General features: G+C 51.3%; 1 protein-coding gene across 1 annotated transcript in view; it reads right to left on the bottom strand.

Moving 5' to 3' along the window:
• KIF26B (kinesin family member 26B) overlaps positions 1–14,629 on the bottom strand; it is a 409,198-nt gene that overhangs the window by 91,309 nt on the left and 303,260 nt on the right. The window lies entirely within an intron of this gene.

Genomic DNA, 14,629 nt, shown 5'->3' with positions numbered 1-14,629 from the left:
TAGAGACGTGTTAGCTCTATAATCCAGGTAACGAGGCAGAAAAAGCCTGGAAGGTTCCAGAAAAGCCTCTTCAATGTCCAGACCCTCGAAAGTCCAGTCCCTGAATCCTCACAAAGACAGTGACAGTCAAGATGGTCCTTGGGTTGGAGGGGATCTAAGGGGAAAGTCTTACAGCCAGGCACCCCAGCGCAGCGACTCCGCGGGCACAGATGGGTGTGGCCAGGACACAGAAGTGACATTCCCCCTGCTAACTGCAGCCCTGTCTCAAGAGACCATCTAGATTACCTGGAAATGCCCGCCCCAGCTCCCCAGGGAAACCTCTGCTTGCAGGCCAATGAGGCTGAAGTTCTGGACTTCCTTCTCTCATTTTCAGATTGGGGGAAAGCAGGGCACACGCGAGACACACGGACCTCCTGAAGGTCAGGGCTCCGGCAAAGGGGACAGCAATGCTGTGGGTACTGGCTGGACGGGCACGGGTGCTCCCTCATGTGGCGGGTGCTCCCAGCCTTCTTGACACCCGCCGTGGTCTGGAGGACAGGCAGGCAGGGGTGGGCGTGATCTCTGCAGACAGTGCTGGCACCTGAGCCTCGTGTGAGGCACGAGGTTGTTCAGGACGTGGATGCCTGCCCCCCCACCGCCCACCGATGGCTGCCTCATTTTCCAAATTTGATGAAAATCATTCAGGAAAATGTCACACAAAAAGAAAATGGATAGAGAAGGTGGCCTCTGTTAGTGACCGGTTTCCTCCTAGAAACACTGATGAAATTGTACTGGCAGTGTCAATAATGTTATCGATTTTATTCTATTTATTTATTGGAGAGCGAGCACGAGCAGTGGGGGAAGGGGCAGAGCAGGACGATCCCTACCCAGGGCTGGATCCCAAGACCCTGGATCATGACCTGAGCCGAATGCTGATGCGTAGCCGACTGAGCCGCCTGGTGCCCCAGGGTTGTGGGTTTTAAGTCCCATTTCCCCAACACCCTCACCCACATGACAAAGTCCCTGTGATTTGAGCAGAATCACTCTCTGAGAGGGCAGAGAACACAGAAGCTAGTGCAGCCCCCAACTCCAGGACCAAGCCGGGAGCCAGAGCGCCAAAAGAGCGTCCAAAAACACGTTCATGAGCAAAATCTAATGTCCACGGAAACTCGACAGACTACTGCTTTTAGTTTTATTTCATACGTTGAAAAAGATAATGAGCACGAGAATTTCCCCCAAATATCACAAGTTCTATTTTCACCAGTCTTGGAGAAGGAGGGTCGCAGTGAGCAAGGAGAAGGGAATGGCCAGCGGAGAGCCCCCGGTTCCCCTCAGACCCATGATGCTGGTGTGGACGGTGCCTCCCGTGGCCTTCGCCACCTCCGCCTCACGGGTCCCACCACAGAACAACAGGGGCAAAAGGGCTCCTAGACAGCCTGACCTCCGGAATCTTAGCAGGGAGATACGGGACCTGATGGAGGGCGGCTGGGCGGAGTCTGCCTTGGCTTCCCAGACCACGCCCCACAGTCCCTCCTGGCACCTTCTGCAGCCACTCCGAGGCCTCTGACCTGCCTTCTCTGGATACTTATTCAGATCAAATGGTCTCTAAGAACTACTGAGGTTTGATCTAAAACTGGACCCAAAGGAAAGCATGTCAATCTTCATTCTCAGAAACAGAAGAAATTGATTTTTTTTTCCCCTTTAGCCAATTTTCAATAAGCAAGAGCCAACCTGAGTGGGGAGGGGTCAGTGAAATATCAAATGAAAGAAAAAATAAGGTATACTATGATAAACAAGAAACTGCATTCCGGAGAAGAAGAATCCTCATTAATTTCTCTTTTTTAAGATTTATTTATTTGAGAGAGAGAAAGAGAGTGAGTGGGGGGGCGAGCTAGAAGGGAAGCAGATTCCTTGCTGAGCACAGAGCCCGACACGGGGCTTGATCTCATGACCCTGAGATCATGACTTGGGCCAAAACCAAGAATCCGATGCTCAACCGACTGACCACCCCGGCGCCCCACTTTCATTCATTAATCTCAAAAGCACTGTGGCCCAGCCAAACTTTGGGACGTTGACATGTGAAAAATAAGTATTTTAACACAGATAGAATTTGCATCTAGGAGTCTCCTTTATGACAATCGCAGGGACAAGAGCTAAGCCTCGCCCTGGGTTTCCCTTCTGGGTTCTTGGGATCACCTTGTGGTTTTTGCATTTTATTCTGTGTGTGTTTCAGCTCTTCCTCCTCAGGTACTGCAGGAACTGTCAAGGATTCTACCAAAGGCACATTTAGAAGGCGTCCGACATTACGCAACCCAAGTGTTCAGGGCAGGCAGCTGGATGTGTTTCCTTGTTTCTGTACCAGGAAGGCGCCGTTTCCAACAGACGAGCTGAGCCCACTGTTCACAGCACAGACGTCGGAGCCACAGAAGGGCCTTAATATGTGGCCACGTTTTGATTAGATGGGTATTTCACAGGTCACCCTACATAAAAATAAACCCATAGTATTCGTATGTGACAAACCCTTTTTTAAAAAGGATTTTATGTATTTATTTAGAGAGCACAAGCAGGGGGAGAGGCAGAGGGAGAGAGAGAGAGAATCTTAAGTAGACAACGTTCTGAACACAGAGCCCAATGCGGGGTTCGATCTCACGACCCTGAGATCATGACCTGATCCGAAATCAAGAGTTGGACACTTAACCAAGTGGGCAACCTGGGCGCCCCCTGTATGTCACAGATCTTGAAATAAACTTGGGCCTTAGGATGGAACAGTAGGAGGCCTGAGGGATAATATTGCTGTCAAGAGATGAGGTTAATATTTCATTTTTAAAATTATACTTTCTGTGTTCTGAGATGAGATTCACATAACATAAAGTTTTCTGTTTGCACAAGGACAATGCAGGGTTTTGTTTTTTTTTTTTTAATGTTACTTAGAATATGATGCAACCATCACTACTACCAAATTCCAGACTTCCATCACCTCAACAGAAATCCCACCCCTTTTAATAGTGACTCCCAATTCCCCCCGTAGACCCCCTGGCCTTCCCTGACCCACTTTCTAACCCGTGGGCATGCCTCACAATTACTGTTTTGAGGGAATTCCAAACGGCCGCAGCAACACCCTCATTTGTCCTGGGAGCAGTGACAGGCACAGACAGAGAGCAGGATGGTGGGCTGTTCTAGAAGGCTGGGCCAGTGGAAGGGTCCTCCATATGGTTAGTGACGGCCACGGGGCTAGAACGCAGGCGTTTGTGCCTGGAAACTCTGCGCGAAACAACTGACATGTGCCAGGTCTCCCTTTTGGGGCCCCACCCTCCAACTAGCCCCGCCCCAGTCAGGTGGCACCTCTGTTCCCACGAATGGTCAGGAGCTAAGTGGCGAAGCCCAGGGGTCTCACCCTCGGCATCTAAAATAGGAAAACCTCATCTACCTCCTTCTGTTTCCAAAAGTGATTATTGCCACAGGAGTCACGGCCAAGTGTGCAAGGCTGATATGGAATGTTCCGGGCCAAAATATGCCTGGTCCCAGGGCAGACCGCCCCCACAGGAGTGGGGTACAAGTTAGTCTTGTCTGTGGGAGCAGGTAGACAGGCTCCTTGCTCCTGAAGCCTTTCCAAAGCCAGGCCATGCGATCTGGGCTTTGTGCGTATTGGCCGCGCTTGTCGTCCTTGGCAGATAAGGCTATTTATTCCCCGAGGATGCTGTTCTAACAGGATGCTCCACTGCTAAGGCCAGCAGAACGCTCATCCCGTCTCAGCCAAGGTGGCCTAAAGAGGGAAGCCAGCCACGCATGTCTGTCACTTGGACGATTAGCCCTTTTGACTGTTGATACCTCCTCGAAAGGCCGGCTCTCACAAGCACCTGCTTGCTCACCAGGAAATAATTTTCCTCTGTCTATCGGGGCAGAGACGGGATGAATGTCCTTAGAGGGTGTGACCTGGAGGTTCGCAAAGGCATTTGTGTAAACTCACTGAGGATACCCTAGTCATCTATGACCACATGCAGACCCTGGCCTTGGACGGACAGAATTCTGGGGGCCACAACGCAGAATCCGCCATATACGCAGTGAACCTGTCAGAATGACTCCTCTCCTGAGTTTATGGTTCTTTTTCCAAAGCCAAGAGAAAGGCTTAATTCATTCTGTGACTTAAAGGATAACAAAGGAAGGCAAAAGCTATCGGACAAGCACCTTCCCAGAAAAGCCAACTGGTACGGAATTACAAAAAGGTTTCCCCGGGGTCAGCTCATCTGTGAAGGAACCGTGGAGCGGGATGATAAAGACGGTCTATCTCCCTGGAAATCAGATTGATCTGCTCCTCCTTCTAGGGATGAAATAACTTCTCACAACTGGGTCCATCTCTCACAGTGAAAAATGTTTATTTGGAAGCCATGTGGGGTCGTGGTGGAAACACAGGCTCCTGACCCATTCATGCCCAGCACCACCATTTCCCACCCCGGGGCACATCACTGATGTCGGGCCACCCAACTCCTAGAGGATGAGAGGTTAAGTGTAGAGCCTTCTACATGACAGGTACTCAACTCCATGTCTTACCAAGTAACTGAACACATGACCCAATATGGTTCTTTGTCACTAGGGATTCACCATCTTACTGGGGAAGAGGGCATGACAGAAACTAAAGATGACAGGAGGGCCTGGGGGGCTCAGTCGGTTAAGCATCTGACTCAGGTCTTGATCACCGGGTCGAGAGATCGAGTCCCGCGTCAGGCTCCGGTCTGGGCGTAGAGCCTGCTTGACATCCTCTCCCTCTGCCCTCCCCCCACCCTGCCCCTCCAGCCCCCACTTGCACATTCTCCCTCTCTAAAAACCAAAAACCAAACCAAAACAAAACCCAAACAGCTAAAGATGACATAATGTGGTTTTGTTACTTCATAAATGAAAAATGTGGATTATAAAGCAGGCAGTATGATCATTCCAGCTGACAGATTTTAGCTTATTATGGTAGATTTAAAAAATTCAGCCATAACGAAGAGAACCTCAGAATCACGTGCAGTGAGGTCTGGTGACACCTGGAGAGTAACGCGAACATGGTATTACGAGTGTGGACACGGGGTCCCAGTACCCACTTGGCACTCATTCTAGCAAATTCTGGGAAAAACAGAAGAATTTCAGTTTGAGCTTTCACCGACTCTGTGAGTAGACACTGAGTGATAGTGTAACAGAGAGAAATGCAGATTCATCCAACCATGGGGATACCCTCAACAGAGGACCACAGTCCAAACGCAGATATGAAGAGCTTTTAAGACACTGAAACATGGGTTGAGGGCACAGGTATGTTAAGAAGCTCTGTAAAGCCTTTCCTCTCTCAGGCATCACGGTAGCTCTTTGGCTCTGTGTCCAGAACCCCTTCCCAGGGGTGCATTGTTGCCCAATGAACAGAGCAGATGATTCAAGACCCTAGAACTCAGGGAAGATATCAAGGAAGACACAAGATGGCATCTGTAATAGTCCAGGCACAAGATGGTGAAAGTCCCAGCAGGTGACACTGGAAGTGGACAGAAAGACACAGATGCAGGCAACCTTACAGAAACAAGTTAACCATGTCTCGTGATGGATTGGATGTGGGATGAGCAGTAGAAATAAAAAAATGATGCTGAAGTTTCTTTTCTTAAAAAAGATTCTATTTATTTATTTGAGAGGGAGAACGAGCATGAGCAGGGGAGGGGGGAGGCAGAGGGAGGACCAGACCCCCCACTGAGCAGGGAGCCCCACACGGGGCTCGATCCCAGGACCCTGAGATCATGACCTGAGCCGAAAACAGATGCTCAGCCGACGGAGCCACCCAGGGGCCCCGAGGTTAAAGTTACAAACGTAGGTGGCATCATCACAGACATCCTTGAGTTTCAGTGCTGCTGTCTATGAAGTGGAAATTGAACGCATCTGTCCCTAACTAACTCGTAGGCTTGCCTCAAGGAAAAGATGAATGGTCATGGGAAAGCACCCAAAAAAAGACAAAAAGAACTCTTGACTGTTATAAAAGGTCCTTATTGGATTCTTCAATTCTCTCCAAGGACAGGTTTTCCGAAAGGTCCAACGGGAGGATCTGGGAGCAAAGGTGGACACAGCAGAGAGCATCATACAAAGAGAACGAAAGAGAGCTAAAGTGATCACCTATCTAATCTTCCAGCTCCGAAAATCCAAATTCAGTTTCCAGTGGTGAAACTCTGCCCCTTCCCCACTGGCCCATCGTAGCATTTTCTCAGTGACTACAAGAAACAATCTGTTTCACACCCAACTGTCTTGATGCACCATAAACCTCTTTCTCATCTTAGTTCAGTGAGCGTGGAGCAAACCAACCACCTTCATCAACTTAGACCTGGCAATACTCGTGACCCCTTTCTGCTAAGAGTGCGAAGGTCGCAGAACTGGACCTCTAATTTAAAACTCGTTCGTCCTGGGCTCCTCCTGTATTCGCTCTGGTTCAACTCCATTCAAAAGCACAGCTTGGATGGATGGCTTTAAAGCTCCCAGAGGTGGTGAAACTCCTGGGATTGTTTCTGATTCCCGATATCCCTGACCCCTGCTAGGACACCCAGCGAAGATGCAGAACATGCAGGGAAGATATAAAAGAAATGAATTCCCCCATGACCGCAGTTTCTTTTCAGAACTCTTCCAAGGAGCCCCCATGAGACCGCACAACCCCAAGGACATCGTGCTCTCGCTGGTCTGGACCAGCAGCTGGTCAGTAAACGCTCCCACCAGCTCCTGGTTCCTCTCCACACCTTTGCACGCAGCCAGGAAGTGCCTCCAACTATGGGATGTTTCACACGCCTTGTGCCTTTTGAGTCTTTTGGTAGGTTTTGAGAGTCCTTTTCCCCTTTGAATTCCAACCAGAGACTCTCCATTTAGATGAAAGCTTTTCAACAGGGACATGGTAACAGAGAATGGAGAGAGAATGGTGTGGCCCCCACCCCCGCTGTCCAACCCTATCCTACTTGCCCTCTCGACAGTTAAAGGAGAGCTCTGGCCTGAAATCCAGCTGCACCACATCCCACAATTTTGCAGAGGTCACCCAATGGGGAGCCTCATAAGCCCATTTTTCGGTGTTTTCAGGGTGGACCCCAGAATTATCTGTGTGGTTTGGTTGGAAGAATACAAGGAAGCCCTCCCAACCCGAACGTTCGAGTACAGCCTGTGTTCCTGCCATCGGTCCTCACTGGGGGCTGCGGTGAAATGTCAGCCTGCGGCTGCGAGTGGGAGAGACGCTTCAAGCTATTACCTCTCTCTCTCTCTCTCTCTCTCTCTCTCTCTCTGGACCCATCGGCAGCTCCTGGCAAGCAGAGGGGAGAAGGGCGCCGTGGGTGGGCATGGAGGCTGGAGAGGGTGAGCCCGCCGCTTCACCACGTGGGAAGGTGGGACTGTGGGGCACAGCTCTGTCCCCCACCCCACACACTGAAGGGTGGCCAGATAAGAAACTTGAAGACAGCTCCTGAAAAGCCAAAAGGTGTCCCTTCTGTGCAAACTCGCCGTGCAAGAAAAGCTCTTCCGCGACAGAATAAATCAGGAGCAGGAAGGGCTGCTGGGCCCTGTCGCCGTCTGTCTCCCCGGCCGCATCTGGATTATCTCCCCGGGAAATAGTAATTGCTGGCCTTTATGGGTCTGCTTATTTCCAGTCTGATCTGCAGAGACAGTGAACATCAGCTGTGTCCTTAGGCAGGAGCCGCCTGATAAATTACCGCTGCTGCTCCTGACCCGTCCCCCGAGCTGGGGGGCAGGGCTCCCTGCTCTGGGAACCTAGGGTGTGGGCGCGCACACGTCGCCATTTAGAGTTTGACCCTGTGCTCTGGGCTAGGGAAGGAAGTTTTAGAACTTGGTGGGTTGCCCCTGAAAGCTTTTGCTTTGGAGGAAGAAGTACGAATAGTTTTGCCCCTCATTTCTTTTTTTGTTTTTCTCTTAAAAGTCATCGGAGCACAAGCAAGGACATTCATGCAGTTGGTGTTTATGCCTTCGTTCCTGTCTTCATTCGTCCACACCTGCCCTGCCCTGGCAGGGAGAGAACTGGGGGGGGGGGGTTTGCGGGTGATGAGGTCCCCAGGAGAGGCACCATGAGCTGATGGTTGTATGGGAGCTACGACAGGTTCAACTCTGGACGCAGGGCGGACTGGCATTCACGGAGACATTGGAATGGTGCTGACTTCTGCTTTAACAGACGCCTTTCAGAAGCCCCCACCAGTGACCTCCCACTCACTCCCGGGACACACGTGTCCTGGGAGCCAGTCCTGTGCAGGATGTTGGGAAAAGGCAGCAGGAGGCAGGGACTATAAGGCAGTGATTTTTTTTGTTGTTGTTCAAATTTTCAAGAGGAGTTTGCTGTCTCGTGGGGAAGAGGAATGACCAGGCCCCTTGGTTACTGCATGCAGAGGGCCGAGGGGCACCGACAAGGGGAACCCACCCTCTACCAGGGGGCTCTCAAGACTTCTCCAAGAACCAGGGTGGGCCAGGCAGGGAAGAGAGCTCAGGCAAAGGGACCAGGGTCTCGGTGGTATGCCAACACGTGGATTCCGTAACTGCTCACACAGGGAGCGGGCAGGTCAGGAGAGACGCCGTGGGACCTGGGTTTGGCTCTCGTGGTGAGAAGGCATCAGCACAGCATGAGATTTTTGGGAAATGTCTCCCTGAAGATGCCTTTTAAACGTGAGGATCTTCCCATTTTGAGGGGACAACCTAAAAATCGCCATTCCTTGCCACAAGGTTACGTGGGGTTTGTGTTTTTTTTGAAGAGTCTGACTGTCACATTAAGTGCAAAAGGTTAAAGTTGTAAAACAAATGACCCTCTCACCTTTCTGGGTAGGATTTCTGACCTTTGCCTCCATGCCTAACCCCTCTACCTTTCCTAATCTCTGGGCTTTGTTCTCAGAGGAGGCTGGGAGGTGGGTCCCGCCAGGGGACCCAATCAGCAGTTCCATCTGGCCCCTCCTGAACTTGTCCCATCCAGGCATGGGGCAGCGATCACAGCTCATGCAGCAGGAGTACGAGGCCACAGAGAGCAGGACAGGCCCTGGCATCCCCTCTGAGCAACCCCCTCCCACCCCCAATGACCAGGAGCCCTAGCTTACAGCTGGTGTGTAAAGGGTTCTGTCCATCTGCTGGGAGGATCAGGCGGGCAGACGGGCGCCCAGCAAACCACAAGGCACCCACCTGTGCCGTAGCTGGTGACAGGTGCCCAGCTAGGGGACTGATCCAAATCGAACCACTCCAGCAACTGAGACTCTGAGGCCAGATCTGAGCCCTGTGACTTCAGGCATGGAATCCCTTGACTCTGTTTCCTCATCAGCAAAACAGGGGATTGAAATGAGTTAACATAGTAAATATATTACATGTGTTAGGGACCAAACAAATGTTTGCGTCCCCCCCAAAATTCAGGTGCTGAAAGCCTAGCCCACACTGGTGTTTGGAGGTGGGGTCTTGGGGAGGGGATGAGACGTGAGGGCGGAGGCCTCAGAGAAGAGACCCCCAAGAGCTCCCTCACCCTTCCCACCACGTGGGGATGCAGGAGAAGATGGCTGTCTGCAAACCAGGAAGTGGGCTTGTCTTGGATACCAGCCTCCAGAACTTTCTGTGAGAAAGAGATGTTTGTTGTGGAAGCCCCCTCTCCATTCTGCGGTATTCTGTTACAACAGCAACCCAAACAGACTAAGACAGTATGCAAATGAATTATGTATATAAGTGAGTTAATGTATGCAAACATTATATATGTATTATGTATGTAAATGAGTCAATGCATGAGAATGCATGGTGTATGCAAATGAGTTGGTTGTACAGATGCATTGTGTATGCAAACGAGCCAATGTATGTAAAGCACTTAGCACAGCACTTTGCACAGTTAGCACTACGTAAGTATTAGTGGCTATTATCATCTCAGCAGAAATAAGAACATTCTCCCGTTTTCTGCAAGGATGCAAATATCATTGCCGAGTCAGAATGATGGACGGTTCGAGAGGTTCTCTGCAGAGGAACCCAGCCGACCCCTCAGCTAACCTGGTCTGTGTGCAGACAGATGACTCTGCCTCCCTCTTTCAGGTCTGCTCTCCCCCCGGGAGGGGAGCATTACACACACCACATGGTTTCCCAAATGTCCAACTCTCCCCCTCCACCCCCCTACTTGCTGTCAGCTCGTGGCTGCACCGTTGCTGGTTCATGACTAATCAGCCACGATCCAGCTGGAAATTGCTTTGTGCTGCTGGGTTTCGGCACTGCCTCCTGTGTCCTGAATGGCCCTCACGACAAACAACCACCCACGAGCTGAAAAGCTTCCCAGCGGCCCTGAACACCCATGAGCCTCGGCGGGGCAGCTCTGGTTTCCCCTCAAAGGCGCTGCCCCTCTATTGACCACGTCTGCATTGGCTGCTGCCAGCCCAGCCTCCCCTGGGATGAGGAGGGTGTGGCCTGCAATCCCTTTGAGCTTGGCTCCCCTTGGGGACTGGGGCTTTGAAGGGGAGACCCAGAAGTGAAGAATGTGTTCATTCCAGAGTACAGGGCTGTCTCGGGGAGGCTACCCGGACGGAGAAGCGGGTCCTCCTCATCTGGGAAAAAACAAAAAAACAAAAAAACCACCTTGTTGGGACAGGGAGCGAGGGGTGGCGGAGAGAGGGAGCCGGCAGCCGGAGGGAAGGATGTCTCCGGGGGCAGACAGCTCCTCTGACAGCAGGTCTGACAACCGGAGATTCACATGTCAGATTTCCTCCGGAGGGGGAGACTGCCAGGTTCCACACGTTTGTATCTTCCCAGAAACGGAAGGGTTCCTGAGAACCTCCAGGAAGTCTAAGTGAGATGTTTTAAGCCTCCCTACTCTGTGAAATCATCACAAAATTCAAGTTCCCTCGCTGTCCTTCTTCTAATATAATTAGCAACAGGAGATAATAAGAGGATTAACATCCGGTGATCTCCGACTTTTAAAACAAGTATCATGGCAGAATTAAAACGAAATAATACCGTAAGCTACATTTTCTTTCCCGGGAAGGAGACGAAAGAGCAGGTTGTCGGGCCCAGCATCACACGCAGATCTCAATCAGTGTTTCTCTTTTCTTAACCAGAAGGAAAGCTCTTCAGTAAAGGCGGGGGCCACAATTTGGGGGCGTCTGGGTCTCCTTCCAAGAGGGGGACTGCAAACAACAGCTGCTTGGTGCACTGAAGCAGCGGGGCTCTGCCTGTTCAGATGAGTAGGTACCGAGGCAGGCCATGAAAGATACGGCCCCTTCCCGCACCATTCAAGGTCCGCACAGGATGCAGGCACTGCTCAAGCAGGTGGTTCAAAGCGGGAGGGGCTGCAGGTGGCAGGTCACGTGGGAGCCCAGCCTCAGGGGACGAACAGCAGCACTTGTCCAGGGCAACCAGGAATGGGGAGGTACGCACCCCTGGTCCGGCTGAGGGCAGATGAGCAGACGGGAGCATGACATGGCATCAAAACCACTTGTCTGGCACCAAAATGTAAAAAATATTGATGGAAAAGAATAGCGGAGCCCAAGAAGAAAACAAAACCTGTTGTCAGTCACTGTCCATTTGGTAGTAAAATGAGAATTCCTTACATTGTAATTTAAGTCCTATGAGCCTGCGTATGTCAAGGCTTTGAGAAAACACCAGGAGTAGTATAATGATGTGTTGTTATTCTTATAATCTGATAAAAATTCTGCCTTGACTCCCACCGCGGATTTGAGAGCATCTTCTGTAAAACTAAATCACCTGGCAGAAATGAGTGACTAACCCTTTCCCCTTATCAGCACTTCCCAAGCCCAGGGCTAAGTGAGACACTGGGAGGGAGGTCTGAGTGACAAGGTCATGCATTTCGCCTTCCAAATAAGTGTGACTTTCTCAAGCATTACCTTGTTATTCAAGTAAAGGGTGGCTGCAAGCGTTCAAGCAGTGTTCTGAGAGGACAGGCGGGAAAAGGACCTGGTGGGCACCCTGTCCCTGCACCTGTCTCTCATACTGAGTGAACATTCATGCAGCACCCAGGGGCAGGGGGAGGGACGGTGGAATGGGACATACTCAGACACAATCTTTGCCCTAGCTGGGTCATGATCAGATGCAATCTTCGCTCTAGATGGGGCGTGGTCAGATGCAATCCCCGCCCCCTATGAGGCGTGGCCAGACACAATCTCCGCCCCAGGTGGGGCATGATCAGATGCAATCTCCACCCTAGATGGGGCGTGGTGAGATACAATCTCCGCCCTGGATGGGGTGTGGTCAGATGTAATCTCCGCCCTGGGTGGGGCGTGGTCAGACGCAATCTCCACCTTCAGAAAGACGTGGGGACTGGCTGGAGGTGAAATCCAACACAGCGGAATAAATGCAGAATTGGAACCCGCACAGGGTGCTGTGTGTCCAGTAAGAGGCCTCGGGAAATAGAGGGAAAAATCCTGCGAGGAGCAACACCCAAATTCAAGTCTGAAGGAGGAAGGTGGGGTAGGGGATGGAGGTGGCATGACCAACGGTTTGGAAGCCAGAGGAAGAGGGCCCTCCTTACAGCATGGAAGCTGGTCAGTGGAGTCCAAGGGGGTCGGGGGGTGTGAGGCTGGAGGGCGGGGAGCAGCCTTGCGCTGGACTGAGTAATTTAGATTTTCGAGGGAAGGCAAGGGACAGTTTGGCTGGGGATCCTGTGATTAGCGGGACGGAGCAGCATGAAGCATCTGGGTTGGACCGTGTCAGGGCAGACGTGGGCAAAATCCAGGCTCTGTCCCCAGCTGTCCTTCCCAAGAGGAGCCCGAGAAGCTGTGGGGGAGTCACCTGCTGGGCCAGCATCTAGGCAGTTCATGCCCTGGCTCTGATCCTTGGACCCTAGCTTTCTCAGAGTCAAGGGCCTTTTTGGTATCCAAGATGGATTTCTTGTCCCTGAAACCCAAGGCTGCCAGGAACCAGCCCCCTAGGAAGAGCTGTTACCATGCCCCTGAGTGTCGTTGGCCCCTTGACCATGGAGGACTGTTGGCTAAACATCTCACCTCTAGTTAAAGGAACATTCTCTGAGACTGGCCTCAAATTGGATCTTTACCCAAAAATATCTGCATCTGACCTGTGCATCTTCCCCTTACCATATAAATCCTAGCTCCACACCTAAGCATGGACTCCCATCCCCCTGCACCCATCTCCTGAACAACCACCGGAAGTTTCCACACCCGGGGACCATCAGGACTCTCAGTTCCAATTTCCCTGATCTGGAGCGTCACATCCTGAGCTCCGCAGGCCCCACGAAGGAGGCTTTCCCAGAGCTCAAAGTCAGCCACGCGCCTCATTTTGTCCAGCAGTCATTGGACACTTGGCCATGACCTTCTGAGGAAGGATGAATACTGTCCCCATTTCACAGATAAGGAACTCAGGGCCCAGAGAAATAAATGTCTTCCTGCTATGGACTGAACATTTGTGTTCTCACCAAATTCATGTGTTGAAACTGACCCCCAAGGTGATAATTTAAGAGGTTGGGGCCATGGAGGGGGGCGATCAGGACATGAAGGTGGTGCCCCAGGAATGGAGCTAGTGCTCTTATAAAAGGGACCCCACTGAGTCCCCCAGCCCATTCTGCCACAGGAGGGTAAAGAAGTCTATAACCTAGAAGTGGGCCCCATCAGACCACACAGGTACCCTGATCTCACACTTAGCCTCCGGGGCTGAGAGAAGTAAATTTCTGTTGTTTAAAAGCCACCCAGTGGGGGTGCCTGCGTGGCTCAGTGGGTTAAGCCTCTGCCTTCGGCTCAGGTCATGGTCTCAGGGTCCTGGGATCGAGCCCCGCATCAGGCTCTCTGCTCAGCAGGGAGCCTGCTTCCCCTCTCTCTCTGCCTGCCTCTCTGCCTACTTGTGATCTCTCTCTGTCAAATAAATAAATAAAATCTTTAAAAAAAAAAAAGATAAAGATAAAGAAAGCCACTCAGTGGCTTTCTGTGGCATTTTGTTGGGTAGCCTGAACAGACCAAGACACCTCCTTGAGGTCACCCAGCAAATGTAGGAGGAGAGCTTGGATTCCAACACACATTCTCTAATTTCACGTTCTGTCCACTACACTGACCTGAATATCCTCGACTCCTCACGCTCTCAGTGGTGATGAGAAAAGCAAAGAGACTGAGAGCTGCCTCTGGCCACCCTTCTTTAAAGAGATCTGCAGCCTTTCTCAGGCTTCACATCCACTTAAAATCTACGAACCTGTTCAGCTTTTCCACTGACTGAAGATGAATACACATGAAGACCAATTATTGATGTTATTCAAGTGATTTGGAATATTCTAGAATATAAAATTTAAAAAAAATCCCCCGTGTGTTTTGCTTCCACTGCACAGCAGGTGTCTCCCCCACAATGCCTGGTACTCCCGAGTGGGCTCTGGGTACTTGTGGAATGAGTGACACTACTGCCACTCCGCTATATGTTTCACAGTGTAATCTTACAAGGGTTTACTTGGCAGCCTGTGCTGTTCTGGCCAGGAGCCCCCCACCACTAGGGAAGTGGGATGGCTGTGGTGAGTATGGTGGGAATTGATAAAAGGAAAAATGAACATTGTCATCAAGATTGATGTGACTGAAATCCAGGCATTTCTGTGCAACATTTGTCTTACAGTGGAAGCTGACTGTGGCCAGCATTAACTGGTGGAAAGCAGACTGCCTGCCCAGAACCAGTGCCTCCTGCAAGCCGGAGCTCTGACCCAGGGCTGCGAGTC

Source organism: Mustela putorius, unplaced genomic scaffold (genome assembly GCF_011764305.1).
Source record: "Mustela putorius furo isolate JIRA1106 unplaced genomic scaffold, ASM1176430v1.1 tig00000785_pilon_pilon_pilon, whole genome shotgun sequence".
NCBI lineage: Eukaryota > Metazoa > Chordata > Mammalia > Carnivora > Mustelidae > Mustela > Mustela putorius.
The sequence above is the reverse complement of the archived record's forward strand: the minus strand, read 5'-3'. Positions and strand labels throughout refer to the sequence as shown.